The sequence below is a fragment of the Aristolochia californica genome, unplaced genomic scaffold (assembly GCF_029961685.1).
Source record: "Aristolochia californica isolate CCGP_79_NKW_82.1479 unplaced genomic scaffold, dmAriCali1.0.hap1 SCAF_7, whole genome shotgun sequence".
Taxonomy (NCBI): domain Eukaryota; kingdom Viridiplantae; phylum Streptophyta; class Magnoliopsida; order Piperales; family Aristolochiaceae; genus Aristolochia; species Aristolochia californica.
Genome location: NW_027182268.1, coordinates 28,635,396 through 28,647,676, shown reverse-complemented (window position 1 = coordinate 28,647,676; position 12,281 = coordinate 28,635,396).

Sequence of the window (12,281 nt, the reverse complement as noted above, 5' to 3'; positions counted from 1 at the left end):
CTTCAGGTGATTGAATGAAGGACAAGCATTGATCAATTAGTCTAGATGAGATTGGGTACTCTCTCTAAAGAGGCCTAAGGTTGGAGCTCCTTCAAAGGCTCACGTTCCTTCATCATTGGGCGTTCAAAGACCCCCAAATCCTTCCCTTCTTCGTCCGTCAATCTGGAAGCTAGAGGAGATCGTCGGGTGACTTGATCCATGGCGAGAGAGACTCACATCATAGGCCCTGCATGGCATGGAGGGAGAGTTTTGGTTCTTGTTGTTCCTCTTCAACAAATTCATTTTTAGGAAGCTCTTTTGAACCTTCTTCCCAGAGTTCAATACTGAATAAACGTTTACAGGTATGTCCTGGAAGGAATTGTTCATCACAATTAAAACATAGGCCCTTGGCCTTTCTAGCCTCCATTTCCTGTTTAGTCAAAAACTTACGTGGAAGAATGTGGGGGGGCACACTTGTAGACTGGTCTGCTTGGTTAGGGGCAGAGGAGCCAAAACGTGGGCCAGGTGCTGTACCCTGTATTTTGTTGTTCCAAAATTGTTTTCGGCCTAAGGATTCTTTTAGAACTCTTTGTTTGTGTTCCACAGCTCTGGCATAATTCATGGCTGAGTCCAAATCTGTCGGACCAAGTAATTCCACTTCCAATCTCACCGCCTCAGTCAATCCAACATTAAAAATCTGCACATGTAGGTGAGGAGGAACAAATTCACTGGCTCGGGCCAACCTTTCTTGGAACATTTTTTGGTACAATTCTAAGGTGCCCGTCTGTTTATAGTTAATCAATTCACCCACTGGGTTGCTACTATGTTATGGACTCTATAGCATCACGAGTTACCAACATGCATAGGAATTAATGAATGTGTTTTTCAATTTCCATGTAATTGTTTCTTGGTTTGGTTTTGTATTTGGTTTGGGTTGGTTTAACATTTATTGGTTTGAACCATTGACCCAAGAGGTCTTTAGGGTTTTGGACGTCCTCAACCCTATTTAAGGGGACGACTAGGGTAATGAGAATTATCAATTGAGTTCACTTTAGCTAACGTAATTTAGATAAACAGGTCAAGAGCTCCTTCAAGCTCTTTTCCGTTTTTCCCCCAATTCTCCTTTCCGAAATTCAATTCCCTTCAACCCCTCATTCCATCTCAACATCAAGCAAGGTAATAGAAGGAAGAGAAGGGAGGAGGGTGACAAGATCCATGGCTCGTGAGGATCCTAACAACGTGGTATCAGACAGGTCCACCCTCGGTGATTCCTCTTCTCCAGAGGACATACGTGTCCTTTCAGAACTTCAACAAAGATCCACTTTTCAAGGTATGGAAATTTCTCACATCAATAATACCTTACAAACACTGGAATCATATCTACAAACCATCCTCCAACAACTTGCTGCACGTCAAGTACCAACGCCACCACCAGCACCCAATTTTCAACCACAACTAGTTCCCCACCAACAATTCATGCCACCACCAAATCCACCCCTGCGCCAACCAATGGGTTCAATGACCACTCACGCACAAGGACCATCAACGGTTCCCAGGTACTTTAAACTTAACTTTCCTACATATGATGGCTCTAAAGATCCTTTACTGGGGTTCACGAAATGTGAATAATTCTTCTATCATCAACAAATGGTGGAAATGGACAAGGTTACTTTGGCCGCCTACCACATGCTTGATGAAGCACTCATGTGGTTCCATCACTACCGAAATGTCCATTCCGTTCAGGATTGGCTGCACTTTAAACATGCTTGCAATTGAGGTTCGGACCTCTAGCTAGCAGCAACCCAGTGGGGGAATTGATCAACTATAAATAGACCAGCACCTTAGAAGTTTACCAAAAAACGTTCCAAGAAAGGTTGGCCCGAGCTAGTGAATTTGTTCCTCCTCACCTACATGTTCAGATGTTTAATGCTGGATTGACAGAGGCAATTAGATTGGAAGTGGAATTACTTGGTCCGACAGATTTGGACTCAGCAATGAATTATGCCCGAGCTGTGGAACACAAACAGAGAGTTCTAAAAGAGTCTTTACAACGAAAACCATTTTGGAACAACAGAATACAGGGTACTGCATTTGGGCCACGTTTTGGGTCCTCTACCCCTAACCGAGCAGATCAGGCTACCAATGTGCCTCCACAGACTATGCCACGTAAATTTTTGAATAAACAGGAAATGGACGCTAGAAAGGCAAAGGGCCTATGTTTTAATTGTGATGAACAATTCCTGCCAGGCCATACTTGTAAACGCTTATTCAGTATTGAACTGTTGGAAGAAGATTCAGAAGAGCTTATTGAAAATGATATTGTTGAAGAGGTACAGAAAGAACCAGAGCTCTCCCCCCATGCCATGCATGGCCTGCGTACTTCTAATACCATGCACGTAAAGGCCAGGTTACATCATCTCATGCTACTTGCTTTAGTTGATTCAGGCAGCACCCATAATTTTATCAGTGAACCAGCCGCGCAACAATTGGGATTGGCCATTCAACAACAAAGGGGACTCTCAGTTTCGGTGGCCAATGGGGCCAAAATTGCTAGTGTGGGGTTATGTGCTAACACCCCCTTTCACCATTGAAGGGCATTCATTTCTGGCGGATTTATTAGTCATTCCATTGGCTGGATTTGATTTGGTGCTCGGGGTCAAATGGCTCCAGCTATTAGGACCGATATTATGGAACTTTCAGGCTCGGGCTATGACATTTTCAGCACCACAGGGCCAGATTACATTACAAGGCATTGTGGCACAGGTCCCTAACGCACTTCACACTTTGCATATTCAACACATGGGTGATGATAAGTTATCTCCTTTACTTAAAGCATTTGCGGATTTATTTAATGATCCTACAGGTCTACCACCAGTGCGTCATTGCGATCACCGCATTCGTTTAAAGTTGGGAACTGATCCAGTAGTGGTGTGGCCTTATCGTTACCCGCATATCCAGAAAGATGAAATAGAATGACAGTGCATGCATATGCTCGCTCAGGGTGTGATCCAGCCCAGTCGATCTCCTTTCTCCTCACCAGTGTTACTTGTACATAAAAAAGATAAATCTTGGAGATTTTGTGTCGACTATAGGAAACTCAACTTGCACACAGTTAAGGACAAGTTCCCATTCCAGTCGTGGACGAGTTGCTGGATGAGTTATATGGTGCTACAATTTTTACCAAATTAGATTTGAAATCGGGCTATCATCAAATACGAGTTCACCCGGCGGATGTGGAGAAGACTGCCTTCCGTACACATCACGGTCATTTCGAGTTCCTCGTCATGCCCTTCGGTCTCTCCAATGCACCATCCATCTTTCAGGCCCTAATGAATGAGGTCTTTTCATCACTTATGCGCCACTATGTGTTAGTCTTTTTTGATGACATTCTAGTCTACAACAAAAATTGGGAAGAACATCTCCACTACCTCCATTAGGTATTTACCATTCTACGCTCTCATCATTTGGTATTGAATAAATCGAAATGTTCTATGGGTACATCTGAGGTGGCATATTTGGGCCACATCATATCAGCTGTGGGCATGAAAGTTGACCAGAGCAAGATACAGGCAGTTACAGATTGGCCGATTCCCACCTCCACCACAGCATTAATGGGATTTTTGGGCTTAGCGGGATATTATAGAAAATTTATCCAATCTTATGGCCAGATAGTTGCACCACTCAACAACCTTCTAAAAAAAGTGCCTTCCACTGGTCTTCTTCAGCAGAACAGGCCTTTAACCTGTTAAAGGAAGCCTTAGCCTCAGCGCCAGTCCTACAATTACCAGATTTTGAGGCAGAATTTGTGGTGGAATGTGATGCCTCCGGGGGGGGGGGGGTATAGGGCAGTGTTACAGCAATTCGGATACCCCATTGCTTATTTCAGCCGTCAGTTGGGACAACACCACCATAAGTTAGCTGCATATGAGAGGGAATTGATTGGGTTAGCCAAGGCTGTCCAACATTGGCGACCTTATCTTTGGGGACGACCGTTTCTCATTCGTACAGGTCATTGCAGCCTCAAGTATCTTCTTGAACAGTGCCTCACCACATCCCCACAGTAGCATTGGTTAACTAAACTCATGGGCTTCGATTTTACGGTTCACTATAAGCTAGGTAGTTCGAATTTGGGGGCTGATGCCTTATCACGTCGGGATATTTCTGCCACACAAATTTATGCTATCAGTCACCCACGAGCACTGCTATTAGATTCTATTCGTGAGGAAGTACATCAATATCCGGATCTCATGTCATTATATCAGGATATTCAACAAGGGACAACTGCTCCTCATTGGACGATTCAGGATCGTCTCATTCTCTACAAAAACATGATCTTTTTGCATAATACATCCCCACTTCTTCACACCATCTTGTCCTCTATCCATGATAGCACACATGAGGATCGACAGAAAACATATTTTCGAATCAGTCGGGACTTTTACTGGAAGGGCATGAAAAACACAATTGCTGATTATGTAGCTGCTTGTCATATTTGTCAAAGAAACAAGGCCGAATCTTTATGTCTGGTTGGCCTACTGCAACCTCTGCAACTACCATCTCAAATCTGGTCGGATATCTCCATGGACTTCATTGCTGGACTTCCCATTTCATCAGGTAAATCGGTGATATTCGTCGTTGTTGATCGGTTTTCAAAATATAGGCACTTCATTGCTTTGGAGCATCCATATACTGCTGCTCAGGTCACTCAATTATTTATGGACAACATTGTCCGATTACATGGAATTCCCTCATCCATTATCAGTGATAGGGATGCCATTTTTACCAGTATCTTTTGGAAGGAATTATTCAAATTACAAGGCACCCAATTGGTATTTTCGTCTGCCTATCATCCACAAACGGACGGCCAAACAGAGGTTGTCAATCGCACGATTGAAATGTATCTTAGTTGTTTTGTGGGGGACGCACCTAGAAGATGGGTGAAATGGCTTTCATGGGCAGAATTTTGCTATAACACATCTTACCACGCAGCACTGGGTACTACTCCTTTCAGGGTAGTTTATGGTAGAGATCCACCTCGTCTGTTACCATATGAACCTGGGGCATCCAAAGTCGTCACTTTGGACCAAGCATTAGCTGACAGAGACGCTATGCTCACTGAGGTACGTACACATCTACAGGAGGCCCAACACTCTATGAAACACTTTTATGATAAGAAGCACCGAGAGGCATCTTATTTACCTAGAGACTATGTATGGTTAAAGCTTCAACACTACCACCAACTGTCCCTGACTGCATTAAAGCGCCATAAGCTGTCTCCTAAATATTACGGTCCATTTCAGATATTGGACAAAATTGGGCCCGTGGCATACCGCTTGCAGCTACCACCGGAATCAAAGATCCACAATGTCTTTCACGTCTCCCAGTTGAAGCCCTTCCAGGGTGACTCGCCCCTACTGCACACACCACTGCCGCCACTACATGAGGGCAAAGTCCTTTCTATTCCGGCTCAGGTAATACGAGCACGCCACATTCAAGGTGATTGGGAAATTCTTTTCCAGTGGGCAGATGCCGATCCTAGTGACACCACATGGGAGCCGTTATCAGCATTTCGACTTTTATATCCTTCATTCGAGCTTGAGGACAAGCTCTTTCTCCGGGAGGGGGGTGATGTTATGGACTCTATAGCATCATGAGTTACCAACAGGTGTAGGAATTAATGATTGTGTTTTTCGATTTCCATGTAATTGTTTCTTGGTTTGGTTTTGTATTTGGTTTGGGTTGGTTTAGCATTTATTGGTTTGAACCATTGACCCAAGAGGTCTTTAGGGTTTTGGACGTCCTCAACCCTATTTAAGGGGACAGCTAGGGTAATGAGAATTATCAATTGAGTTCACTTTAGCTAACGTAATTTAGATAAACAGGTCAAGAGCTCCTTCAAGCTCTCTTCCGTTTTTCCCCCAATTCTCCTTTCCGAAATTCAATTCCCTTCAACCCCTCATTCCATCTCAACGTCAAGCAAGGTAATGGAAGGAAGAGAAGAGAGGAGGGTGACAAGATCCATGGCTCGTGAGGATCCTTACATACTAACTGGAGGTCCAAACCTCATTTGGCAAGCATGTTTAAAGTGTAGCCAATTCTGAGTGGAATGGACATTTCAGTAGTGATGGAACCACATGAGCCCTTCATCGAGCAGGTGGTAGGCGGCCAGTATAACCTTGTCCATATCCACCATTTGTTGGTGATAAAAAAATTGTTCACATTTTGTGAACCATAGTAAAGGATCTTTAGAGCCATCATATGTAGGAAAGTTGAGTTTAAAGTGCCTGGGAACCGTAGTTGGTCCTTGTGCATGATTAGCCAAGGGAACAGGTTGTTGGCATAGTGGTGGGGGTGGTGGTGGCGTGAAGTGTGGGTGATGTACTAGTTGGGGTTGAAAGTTTGTGGCTGGTGGTGGCGTTGGCGATTGAATTGTAGAAAGTTGGTGGATGACTGTCTGGAGAGAGGATTCCAGCGTGTGCAATGTATTGTGGATGTTAGTAATTTTAGTACCTTGAAGAGTGGATCGTTGTTGAAGTTCTGAAAGCACTAGATGTATATCCTCTGGAGAAGAGGAGTCACCGAGGGTGGACCTGTCTGATACCACGTTGTTAGGATCCTCACGAGCCATGGATCTTGTCACCCTCCTCTCTTCTCTTCCTTCCATTGCTTGCTTGACGTTGAGGTATATTGATGGTGTGCTGAAGAAGAATTTCGGAAAGGGAATTTTGGAAAGTAATTGGGGAAAAATGGGCTCGTGCTTTAGAATTGCGATAGAAGTCACACCACATACTACCTCCATGGTCAGGGGAGCGGAGCGCTCCATCCACAGGGGCAAGGGGAGCGCATTCCTCCGAGAAACAACCCAAGTATTACTTGGACAGGGATCCAAGATCTAGTCATCCTACAACTCCTTATATAAAAAAATTGACAAGTGCTGAGATGGCAGAACGGCGGGCTAAGAATCAATGTTACAACTGTGATGAACCATATCGGGTTGGGCATCAGTGCAAAAGATTGTTTTTGATCGATAAGGTTGAAGATGAGGATATCGAGGTGATAAAGGATATGATTGAGGAAGAACCACTAGACATCTCTGTTATGGACTCTATAGCATCATGAGTTACCAACAGGCGTAGGAATTAATGAATGTGTTTTTCAATTTCCATGTAATTGTTTTTTGGTTTGGTTTTGTCTTTGGTTTGGGTTGGTTTAGCATTTATTGGTTTGAACCATTGACCCAAGAGGTCTTTAGGGTTTTGGACGTCCTCCACCCTATTTAAGGGGATGGCTAGGGTAATGGGAATTATGAATTGAGTTCACTTTAGCTAGCGTAATTTAGATAAATAGGTCAAGAGCTCCTTCAAGCTCTCTTCCGTTTTTCCTCCAATTCTCCTTTCTGAAATTCAATTCCCTTCAACCCCTCATTCCTTCTCAACATCAAGCAAGGTTATGGAAGGAAGAGAAGAGAGGAGGGTGACAAGATCCATGGCTCGTGAGGATACTAACAACGTGGTATCAGACAGGTCCACCCTCGGTGATTCCTCTTCTTCACAGGACATACGTTAAGTACTTTCAGAACTTCAACAATGATCCCCTCTTCAAGGTACTGAAATTTCTCACATCAATACTACCTTACAAACACTGGAATCATCTCTACAAACCATCCTTCAACAACTTGCTGCACTTCAAGCACCAACACCACCACCAGCAACCAATTTTCAACCACAACCAGTTCCCAACCAACAATTCACGCCACCACCAAATCCACCCTTGCGCCAACCAATGGGTTCAATGGCCACTCACTAACAAGGACCATCAACGGTTCCCAGGTACTTTAAACTTAACTTTCCTACATTTGATGGCTCTAAAGATCCTTTACTGTGGTTCACAAAATGTGAACAATTCTTCTATCATCAACAAACGGTGGAAATGGACAAGGTTACTTTGGCCGCCTACCACTTGCTCGATGAAGCGCTCATGGGGTTCCATCACTACCGAAATGTCCATTCCATTCAGGATTGGCTGCACTTTAAACATGCTTGCCAGTTGAGGTTCGGACCTCCAGCAAGCAGCAACCCAGTGGGGGAATTGATCAACTATAAACAGACCTGCACCTTAGAAGTTTACCAAAAAACGTTCCAAGAAAGGTTGGCCCGAGCTAGTGAATTTGTTCCTCCTCACCTACATGTTCAGATTTTTAATGCTGGATTGACAGAGGCAGTTAGATTGGAAGTGGAATTACTTGGTCCGACAGATTTGGACTCAGCAATGAATTATGCCAGAGCTATGGAACACAAACAGAGAGTTCTAAAAGAGTCTTTACAAAGGAAACCATTTTGGAACAACAGAATACAGGGTACTGCATCTGGTCCACGTTTTGGGTCCTCTACCCCTAACTGAGCTGATCAGGCTACCAGTGTGCCTCCACACTCTTTGCCACATAAATTTTTGACAAAGGGCCTATGTTTTAATTATGACAAACAATTCCTACCCGGACATACCTGTAAACGTTTATTCAGTATTGAACTGTTGGAAGAAGATTCAGAAGAGCTTCTTGAAAATGAAATTGTTAAAGAGGTACAACAGGAACCAGAGCTCTCCCTCCATGCCATGCATGGCCTGCGTAGTTCTAATACCATGCAGGTAAAGGCCAGGTTACATCATCTCATGCTACTTGCTTTAGTTGATTCGGGCAGCACACATAATTTTATCAGTGAACCAGCCGCGCAACCATTGGGATTGGAAATTCAACAACAAAGGGGACTCTCAGTTTCAGTGGCCAATGGGGCCAAAATTGCTAGTGTGGGGTTATGTGCTAACACCCCTTTCACCATTGAGGGGCATTCCTTTCAGGCAGATTTACTAGTCATTCCATTGGCTGGATTTGATTTGGTGCTCAGGGTCAAATGGCTCCAGTTATTAGGACCGATATTATGGGACTTTCAGGCTCGGACTATGACATTTTCAGCACCACAGGGTCAGATTACATTACAAGGCATTGTGGCACAGGTACCTAACGCACTTCACACTTTGTAGCTTCAACACATTGGTGATGATCAGTTAGCTCCTTTACTTACAGCATTTGCGGATTTATTTAATGATCCTAGGGGTCTACCACCAGTGCGTCATTGCGATCACCACATTCGTTTAAAGTTGGGAACTGATCCAGTAGTGGTGCGGCCTTATCGTTACCCGCATATTCAGAAAGATGAAATAGAATGACAATGCCTGCATATGCTCGCTCAAAGTGTGATCCAGCCCAGTCGATCTCCTTTCTCCTCACCAGTGTTACTTGTACGTAAAAAAGATAAATCTTGGAGATTTTGTGTCGACTATAGGCAACTCAACTTGCACACAGTTAAGGACAAGTTCCCCATTCCAGTCGTGGATGAGTTGCTGGATGAGTTACATGGTGCTACAATTTTTACCAAATTAGATTTGAAATCGTGCTATCATCAAATACGAGTTCACCCGGCGGATGTGGAGAAGACTGCTTTCCGCACACATCACGGTCATTTCGAGTTCCTCGTCATGCCCTTCGGTCTCTCCAATGCACCCTCCACCTTTCAGGCCCTCATGAATGAGGTCTTTTCATCACTTTTGCGCAACTATGTGTTAGTCTTTTTTTATGAGATACTGGTCTACAGCAAAAATTGGGAAGAACATCTCCACCACCTCCATCAGGTATTTACCATTCTACGCTCTCATCATTTGGTTTTGAATAAATCAAAATGTTCTATGGGTACATCTGAGGTGGCATATTTGGGCCACGTCATATTAGCTGTGGGCGTGAAAGTTGACTAGAGCAAGATACAAGCAGTTACAGATTGGCCGATTCCCACGTCCATCACAGCATTAAAGGGATTTTTGGGCCTCGCAGCATATTATAGAAAATTTATCCAATGTTATGGCCAGATAGCAGCACCACTCAATAACCTGCTAAAAAAAATGCCTTCCACTGGTCTTCTTCAGCAGAACAGGCCTTTAACCTGTTAAAGGAGGCCTTAGCCTCAGCGCCAATCCTACAATTACCAGATTTTGAGGGAGACTTTGTGGTGGAATGTGATGCATCCGGGGGAGGTATAGGGGCAGTGTTACAACAATTGGGCCACCCCATTGCTTATTTCAGCAGTCAGTTGGGACAACACCACCATAAGTTAGCTGCATATGAGAGGGAATTGATTGGGTTAGCCAAGGTTGTCCAACATTGGCGACCTTATCTTTGGGGATGACCGTTTCTCATTCGTACAGATCATTGCAGCCTCAAGTATCTTCTTGAACAGTGCCTCACCACATCCCCACAGCAGCATTGGTTAACTAAACTCATGGGCTTCGATTTTACGGTTCATTATAAGCCCGGTAGTTTGAATTTGGGGGCTGATGCCTTATCACGTCGGGATATTTCAGCCACACACCTTTATGCTATCAGTCACCCACGTTCACTGGTATTAGATTCTATTCGTGAAGAAGTACATCAATATCCGGATCTCATGTCATTATATCAGGATATTCAATAGGGGACAGCTGCTTCTCATTGGACGATTCAGAATCGTCTCATTCTCTACAAAAATAGGATCTTTTTGCATAATACATCCCCACTTCTTCACACCATCCTGTCCTCTATCCATGATAGCACACATGAGGGTCGACAGAAAACATATTTTTGAATCATTCGGGACTTTTACTGGAAGGGCATGAAGAGCACAATTGCTGATTATGTAGCTGCTTGTCATATTTGTCAAAGAAACAAGGCCGAATCTTTAAGTCCGGCCGGCCTACTGCAACCTCTGCAACTACCATCTCAAATCTGGTCTGATATTTCCATGGACTTCATTGATGGACTTCCCATTTCATCAGGTAAATCAGTGATATTCGTCGTCATTGATCAGTTTTCAAAATATGGGCACGTCCTTGCTTTGGCGCATCCATATACTGCTGCTCAGGTCACTCAATTATTTATGGACAACATTGTCCGATTACATGGAATTCCCTCATCCATTATCAGTGACAGGGATGCCATTTTTACCAGTATCTTTTGAAAAGAATTATTCAAATTACAGGGCACCCAATTGGCATTTTTGTCTGCCTATCATCCACAAACGGACGGCCAAACAGAGGTTGTCAATCGCACGATTGAAATGTATCTTCGTTGTTTTGTGGGGGACACACCTAGAAGATGGGTGAAATGGCTTTCATGGGTAGAATTTTGCTATAACACATCTTACCACACAACACTGGGCACTACTCCTTTCAGGGTAGTTTATGGCAGAGATCCACCTCGTTTGTTACCATATGAACCTGGGGCATCCAAAGTCGTCACTTTGGACCAAGCATTAGCTGAAAGAGATGTTATTCTCACTGAGGTACGTACACATCTGCAGGCGGCCCAACACTCTATGAAACGCTTTTATGATAAGAAGCACCGGGAGGCATCTTATTTCCCTGGATACTATGTGTGGTTAAAGCTTCAACACTACCGCCAGCTGTCCCTGACTGCAGCCAAGTGCCATATGTTGTCTCCAAAATATTATGGTCCATTTCTGATATTGGACCAAATTGGGCCCATGGCATACCACTTGCAGCTACCACCGGAAGCAAAGATCCACAATGTATTTCATGTCTCCCAATTGAAGCCTTTCTAGGGTGACTCGCCCCTACTGCACACTCCACTGCCACCACTACATGAGGGCAGAGTCCTTTCTATTCCAGCTTAGGTAATACAAGCACACCACATTCAAGGGGATTGGGAAATTCTTGTCCAGTGGGCAGATGTCGATCCCAGTGACACCACATGGGAGCCGTTATCAGCATTTTGACTTTTATATCCTTCCTTCGAGCTTGAGGACAAGCTCTTTCTCCAGGAGGGGGGTGATGTTATGGACTCTATAGCATCATGAGTTACCAACAGGCGTAGGAATTAATGAATGTGTTTTTCAATTTCCATGTAATTGTTTCTTGGTTTGGTTTTGTCTTTGGTTTGGGTTGGTTTAGCATTTATTGGTTTGAACCATTGACCCAAGAGGTCTTTAGGGTTTTGGACGTCCTCCACCCTATTTAAGGGGACGACTAGGGTAATGAGAATTATGAATTGAGTTCACTTTAGCTAGCGTAATTTAGATAAACAGGTCAAGAGCTCCTTCAAGCTCTCTTCTGTTTTTCCCCCAATTCTCCTTTCCGAAATTCAATTCCCTTCAACCCCTCATTCCATCTCAACGTCAAGCAACGTAATGGAAGGAAGAGAAGAGAGGAGGGTGACAAGATCCATGGCTCGTGAGGATCCTAACAATCTCCCTGCATGTCAT